Genomic DNA, 8,313 nt, shown 5'->3' on the forward strand with positions numbered 1-8,313 from the left:
CACTTTTCCTTTTTTTTTTTTAACTTTCAACTTAATAAATACAGAAATGATAAAATATAAATAATAATAAAAACAAATTGACAAAAACCAAGTAATAATAATAATAATAATAATGAAAATAATTTAAAAAACTAAACAACTAAAAACAACAAAAATGGCCATTTTTCCATCTTTTTTGTTTCATTTTTCATTTTTTCATTTTTTCCAAGAAAGCATTGAATTTAAATTACAAACGACTAAATCATATTTTTTGAATGCTTTTTCTTTTCCCTTTTCAACAAATTCTATGATAAAACTTAAAAATAAAAAATAAAACTGGAAACTAAAAACTAAAAAATGAACACGACAAATAAAAAACTAAAAAATGAAATTACACCAAAAATTTGGTGTCTACAATGACTGCAATTCAGAAGGAGAAGTAGAGGAAGAAGAGGAATCCGCCCAAGTGGCTTTCATGGGCATTGAAGATGAAGAGGTAACCCAATGTAACTCTCAAACTGATAGTGATAGTGAGTATGATGTTGATATTAATTCTTTCCTAAAAAAAATGCATAACAGCTTAAAAGAATTCTATGTTAGAAACAAGGAATTAAAACAGAAAATTAGTTTTCTAATACAAGATAATGCAAATCTTTTTCGACAAAACAAGTGTCTTACGCATGAAAATGAGAACCTGAAAAGGATTGAAACTGATGTGCTTGCTGAACTTAACAAAAAGACAAATCTCTGTGACATGCTCAGAAGTGAACAATGCAGCCTAAAAAAAAGGATGGATGATTTATGTCAATTGTTACAACATATGAAACAGAACCGCCTTCAAAAGAATGACACTGAACCTCACCTTAACACTCATCGAAAAGATTGAATTATAGTAAAAATGAGTTTACTGTCTACAAGAGAAGGCAAGTCAGATTCATTAAACCTGTTCATTTGATTGATCCAATGACTGTATGCAACTTTTATTGTCAATTTGGTCACATGAATAGCAACTGTTATGTTAAGAAAAACATGAGAAATGGAATGAGATGCATGTGGGTTGTTAGACATAATGCTAACCATGAAGGACCCAAAAAGTAATGGGTACCAAACATTATATTGTGGACTACTGTGTAGGTGAACCTGGTGAACATTGTTAAAGAATCAAAATGGTTCATAGATAGTGGATGCTCAAGACATATGACTGGTGATGCATCACAGTTCATCAAGCTCAAGCCAAAAACAAGTGGAAAGGTTACTTTTGGAGATGATAATAAAGCCAAAACTGTTGGAATTGGTGATGTTGGTAAGAATGGTCAAACTTTTGTTCATAATGTTCTTTTAGTCGACAACCTGAGTTACAATTTGTTGAGTGTTAGTCAATTATGTGATAGGAACCTGCTCGTGTTATTTAAGAAACATCAATGCCTTGTTCTTGACTCAAAGTTTAACATTATTTTCAAAGGAAAAAGAGTTAATGATATTTATGTGGTGATTCTTGAAAAAGTTGATGCTTCCAGCCTTAGTTGTCTCAAAGTAGCAAATGAGGATCCCTGGTTATGGCACAGAAGGCTTTGTCACTTCAATATGGATTTGCTAAAAGAGGTTTCCAAAAAGGACCTGGTTAGAGGGATTCCAAAACTCAATTTTTGTAAAGATCGCATCTGTGATGCTTGCCAATTTGAAAAACAAGTCAAGGTATCTTTTAAACCAAAAAAATGTGTTTCTATCTCAAAACCCTTAGAACTCCTACATCTTAATCTTTTTGGTCCAACTCAAACCACAAGCCTTGGTGGCAAGAGATTCTGTTTTGTTGTTGTTGATGACTATTCTAGATACACTTGGGTGATGTTTCTTGCACATAAAGATGATGATTTCAAAAACTTTGTTTCCCTATTTGCCAAGGTTCAAAATCTGATTGGTTTGAAAATCATAAAAATAAGAAGTGACAATGGCACAAAATTTCATTTTTGTGAATTTCCAGAATTTTGTGACAACAATGGCATTACACATGAGTTTTCTATTGCTAGAGTACTTCAGCAAAATGGAGTGGTTGAGAGGAAAAATAGAACTCTTCAAGAAGCTGCTAAAACCATGCTTAGTGAATGCAATTTACCAAAGTACTTTTGGGCTGAAACTATAAACACTGCATGCTATACCATGAATAGAGTTCTCTTAAGACCAATCTTGAACAAGACTTCATATGAGCTGTTTTTGGTTGCAAATGCTTCATTCTGAACATCAAGGAGCATCTTGGTAAGTTTGATAAAAAATCTGATGAGGGGATCTTCTTGGGATATTGTGAAAATAAGAGAGGCTTTAGAGTTTATAATCGTAGAACTCTGGTTATAGAAGAAGCTATACATATCACTTTTGATGAATCTAATGGTGACACTTCCATGAGTTGTGGTGAAGATGATGATGCAGGTGTTCGAGAAGAATTAAAGAAGCTAACAATTAGCAATCAAGGCACAGCTCCATCAGAAAATGATTCAAAGGAAGATGAAAATCAAGACAGTCCTACTAGAGAAGACAATGACAGTGACACTGCGATTCCTAATGATCTTCCAAGAGTCTGAAAATTCGTCCAAAATCATCCTAAGGAACTTATCATTGGGGATCCATCTGAAAATGTCAGAACACGTTCCTCCTCTAGACAATTAATAGATAACTTTGCATTGGTCTCACATTTTGAGCCCAAAAATGTTGTTGATGCATTGAATGATGAGAGCTGGATTTTGGCAATGGAAGAGGAGTTAAATCAATTTGAAAGAAATAAGGTTTGGACATTAGTTGCTAGACCACAAGATCATCCTATTATTGGCACTAAATGGGTTTTTAGAAACAAAATGAATGACAAAGTTGAGATAGTTAGAAATAAGGCCAGATTGGTAGTTAAGGGTTACACTCAAGAAGAAGGAATAGATTTTGATGAATCATTTGCACCCGTAGCTAGGTTAGAATCTGTTAGAATGTTTTTAGCTTTTGCATGTTTCAAAAATTTTAAATTATTTCAAATGGATGTTAAAAGTGTTTTCCTAAATGGTTTTATAGATCAAGAAGTTTATGTTGATCAGCCCCCTGGTTTTGAAAATGAGAATTATCCAAACCATATTTTTAAACTCTCAAAAGCTTTATATGGATTAAAACAAGCTCCAAGAGCATGATATGAACGCTTGAGTGGTTTTTTGATTGAAAATGGGTTCAAAAGAGGCATAGTAGATATTACTCTTTTCACTAAACAAAATTCACGTGATCTTCTAATTGTTCAAATATATGTGGATGATATTATTTTTGGTGCTACTAATGAGAATTTGTGCAAGGAATTTTTCAAAATTATGCAAAAAGAGTTTGAAATGAGCATGATGGGAGAATTAAATTTCTTCCTTGGACTCCAAGTGGTTTAAACCAGAGAAGGAACGTTTATCAATCAAACAAAATACACCAAAGAGCTGCTCAAAAGATTTGGAATGAAGGACTCAAAGTAGGTTGGAACACCTATGTGCACATCTACCAACCTCGACAAAGATGAAGAAGGTACAAAAGTTGATGAAAAGAAGTATAGAGATATGATTGGTAGTCTGCTTTATTTAACTGCTAGTAGACCAGATATCATGTTTGTTGTATGCTTGTGTGCTCGTTTTCAGTCCTGTCCAAAGGAATCACATTTGAATGCAGTAAAAAGAATTCTTAGATATCTAAAAGGAACCTTGAATTTTGGTCTTTGGTATCCTAAGTGTAATGAACTCCCATTGAGTGGATTCTCTGATGCTGATTTTGGTGGTTGTAGAGTTGATAGAAAAAGTACATCAGGAATATGTAGTTTTCTTGGAAACTGCTTAGTATCTTGGTTCAGCAAGAAACAAAATGCTATTTCTCTTTCTACAACTGAAACAGAATATATTGCTGCTGGTGCTTGTTGTGCTCAACTGTTATGAATGAAAAACACATTGAATGATTTCGGACTAATATATGAATGTGTGCCTATGTATTATGATAATACTAGTGCCATAAATTTAACAAAAAATCCCATTCAGCACTCTAGAACAAAGCATATAGACATAAAGCATCACTTCATTCGTGATCTTGTCCAAAAGAGAGAAATCTGCGTTCAGTATGTGTGTTCAAAAAATCAAATTGCTGATATTTTCACAAAATCCCTTCCACTGGACCAATTTGTGTATCTTAGAACAAAACTGGGCGTCTGTGAAAAAGTTCTCTAAAAACTTCCATCGGACGTCCGATGTGTTAGAACGGACGTCCGACAGTGTTCTTCATCAGTTTCCCCAGGAAATTTTTGTTCGGACGATTGTGTCGGACGCTTCATTTTGTTCGGCCGTCCGACACTCAATTTACTGCGTCTTATAAAGAAGTCATCCACTTCATTCAGTTCAGTTACCTCCTTAGACTAGGACGCAACCCTTCGGTTCTCCTTCAAATACAAAATTCAAATCAATCTCTCCAGTATTCAAGTTCCAAGGAATTGATCCAACCATCTTCATTACACCTCCATTGACCGTTTTACTTCACTCATAACACCCCATAACTCCCAACTGCCTCATAATTCCCAATTCATACTAGAAACCCTAATTTTTCCAAATCCACTACCTGTAATCATCTCAAGCATCCTCTGCAGTTCTTAACGCACTAGTAGTCAATTTGACACGCATCTGCACTACACTGCATCTCAAAAATCAACTGCATTACATCATGGTGAGAGTTAGAGGCGGTTCAGCAAGTGCCAGACGCACATTTAGACTCAGGGATGAAGATGTTGAGATCGTAGAACCTTCCACCAGGGTATCCAAAAAGAGGACAGGGACTCGTGGTGGAAAGGCAAAGCAACCTGCAAAGAAGATACAGGATGCTCCAACTGCTGATCCATCTCCTGTACAAGTGGAAGCACATCAAACTGAGGAACAAATTGCTGAGGAACAGCAAACACCTGAACCCTCTACCAGAAAATCACCGAGGACAAGGTCTGATGCTCAGACTACTGGGTCATCTGCCAAACAAAGTACAAAAAGGAAACGCACTTCAAAGGAACCAGCGGCTCAGCCTGTCAAAGAACCTACATCCCTGCCAAAGTTCATTGATGACGAGGCCAGAGATAGATTTGAGTTAATCTCTCAAAAAGGATTCATTATTCAGAGGTCTGTCATCCCATATGAATTTTGTAAGATTGATTTAAAACCTGTGCTTAAGCTTTTTGAGTCCCAAAAATGGACTCACCTCCTGACTATCCCACACACCTTCTACCCTGACATGCTTTACCAGTTTTTTGCAAATCTTAGGAAAGGAAACTCACACACCGAGCTTATCTCTAGAGTCAATTCTGTTGATATCACTTTAACTCCTGATGTCATTAACTCTGTTTTAAAAACTAAGATTGAAGATGGTTTCAGAGGAAAAATTACAAATTTCTTTTCATATGAAGAATTCCCCTCTACTTACCATCATATTCACATCTCCAAATTAATGACTTACTTTCGCACTCACTTCAACACTCCTGCTGAGGCGAGATTAGAGGATCTCAATCTTCAGAACTTGATTATCTTCACAATTGTTTCCAATTTGTTGGTATCCACTGATGGTCACAGAATCGATGCAAACAAAATGAAATTGTATCTGTTTTACTATTTTGTGGAAAAGATCAGAATCGATTTTGGTTTTGTGATGTGCAAATTCCTGCTTAAGATTAGTACCGACAGTCGTAGGAAGCTTTCCTATGGAAAATTCCTGACTCCCATCTTTGCTCACATTGAAATTCCCTTCACTGGAAAGTCTCCTAGAGATAGTGCCTCAACTGTTTTCTCAAAGGCCTATTTTGAACGAAAAACTTTGAAGTTTTTTGAGGGTCACTGGTGTCACAAGGAACCTTTGACAGAGTTCAGAAGAAAGAGCCTTCACGAAACTCCAGTCACTCCTAGGACCTCTCGGGATCAATCCATGTATATCTCTCCTTTCACCATTCACCCTAGAAAATCAGCCAACAAGTCCTTTGTATACAACTTTGAGGTCATCACGTTGCTTGAAGACCTCAAGCAACATGTTATGCTCATTGAAGATGGTCTAATGTCGACCATGACACCTGACCGGCAGGCTTCCTTCATTGAGAAATGAAATCTTCTTGTGCCTCCCATTCCTGTGAACAATGAACATGCTCATCAAAAAGAGCCCAGAATTGAGCCTACTGAGCACACTCCTGGTACTGAAGCTACTCCAGAAGCTCATGCCTCCAGTTCTCAACCCAAGAATAAAGGAAAAGCTCCCATCTCTGAAGAGGCGACTGAAGTTGATGCTGAAGATACTGAAGAGGAAGATCATGTGGATCCTGAGCAATTTCGTCTGACTAGGAGAAGGCCTGGATCATCCAAGATCACCATATAGGCACTACTAGGCCACTGCACTTCATTAGTAGTTCTCAATAATTCTCTTTTGCATATTTTGCTTTTAAAAGACATCTGGTGTGTTTGTTAATTTTAAGGAGTTTACTCCTCTACTGGTCTGTAAAAATATTTAGCTATCCGTTGTTGGAAGATGTTTCTATATTTTGGTTGTGTCTCTCTTGTCATAAATGGATGTTGTCTCTCTTGTCTTAAATGGATGTCTTAAATCCGTTGTTAGCTATCTCTCTTGTCTGTGTATGTTAGTTCTTGTTGATTGCTGTCATTTGTTACTGCTCTGATCTTAGTTCTGATTGATTTTGGTTCTGATATGGATATTGCTGTTATGATGACAAAAAGGGGGAGAAACATGGATGGAATCAGGATATGAATCTAATCTATATGTGAGGGGGAGTCAAGTAAATTTTTCTGTGGGGTATGGAAAATTTTCTGAGGGGGAGTCACTGAAGGGATGTGGATATCATTCTGAGGGGGAGTTGTAAATACTCCAAGGCCTCTCTAAGAAAAGGGAAACTATATCAAAATTCCCTCACTTCATCCATTGTTTTGTCATCATCAAAAAGGGGGAGATTGTTTATCTTTGTTCATACCTTTTGATGATTACAAAACAAGTGGATAAAACTAATGTTTTCCAAGCTTGTTTTTGGTCAGAAAATGGAGCAAGACAGGTTCAAAGGCCAAGCATCTGCTAAAACATCTGTCGGACGCACAAATACATCCTATCGGCCATCCGATAACCGTTGAGTATCTTCGGACGCGCAAAGAACCTATCCTCGGACGTCCGAAGCTGATAAGTCAGTACTTCTAAGATCTCTAACCTCGATCAGACGCACAATACCTGAGCACCGGACGTCCGACAATCGTTGCAACACTTCGGACGACAAGCATTAGAAGCATCGGACGTCCGAAAGAATTAATGAAGGATTCCAAGTTTTACATCATATGGTCGGACGCATATTCTGATGCTGCCGGACGTCCTAAAGATTTCAAGAAAATTTCTTGAACCCACTACCTGCGTTCGGACGCACAAAACCAGCCTACCGGACGTCCGACACTACTAACGACTAGTTGACTCTTCATCTGCCTTGTGTCCGTTAGTGGCATTAATTGAAGATGTTTTTGGTCTATTATAAATAGGATAAAAGTCAACCACCAAAAGTATTGATACACATTAAGTCTACATCAGATCTTGAGTGATTCAAGCATAAGAATACTCCAAAAAGAAGATTTGTACTCTTAGTTGTGTGATCTTCATTTAGCTTTTCAAGTATGAATCAATTTCTTCAATAATGTAGCTTTGTGAGGGTTATTCGAGTGATTGTAAAACTTCCTTGCTTGATCAAATGTATCTTGAGGCAAGGAGGAAGTGATCCTTTCCGTGTACACAAGAGATTGGTTGTATGTTGAATCAACTTGAAGGAGCTTACAATATAAAGAGATATTCAAACTCTAGTCGAGTTTGAGATTTGGTTTGCTATTCCATCTTCTTATTCACTGTTTTGCAACATTAACTGTTTATCTCTTCTGCTCTAAATTACTTCCGCTTTATCATAAATTGTTCCTTGGTCTAGTTCTTTAGAAAAAGAGGGCTAGTTCAGAAAAAAAGTGATTTATATTTTGGTTAGCTTTTAAACCACCTAATTCACCCCCCTTCTTAGGTTGTCTTCGATCCTTACAAAATGATAGTTGTTTATATTCTTATCACTCAATGATGAGAGTGGTCTATAATTTAAATGATTGAGATATATAGCCATCCAAATATAAATTTAATACGAGGGTATGATACCTAAAAGTGACTATAGAATCTCCCTAAATGATAAATAATGTGAATTAGATATTCCCTCAAAAACTTGTAAAGTACTTAATGTATATACGGGTAAATTCTTGCAATAGTGAAAGGAAAATATCGTACTAGCCTTGAATTTTTGGC

This window comes from Coffea arabica, chromosome 2e (genome assembly GCF_036785885.1).
Source record: "Coffea arabica cultivar ET-39 chromosome 2e, Coffea Arabica ET-39 HiFi, whole genome shotgun sequence".
Taxonomy (NCBI): domain Eukaryota; kingdom Viridiplantae; phylum Streptophyta; class Magnoliopsida; order Gentianales; family Rubiaceae; genus Coffea; species Coffea arabica.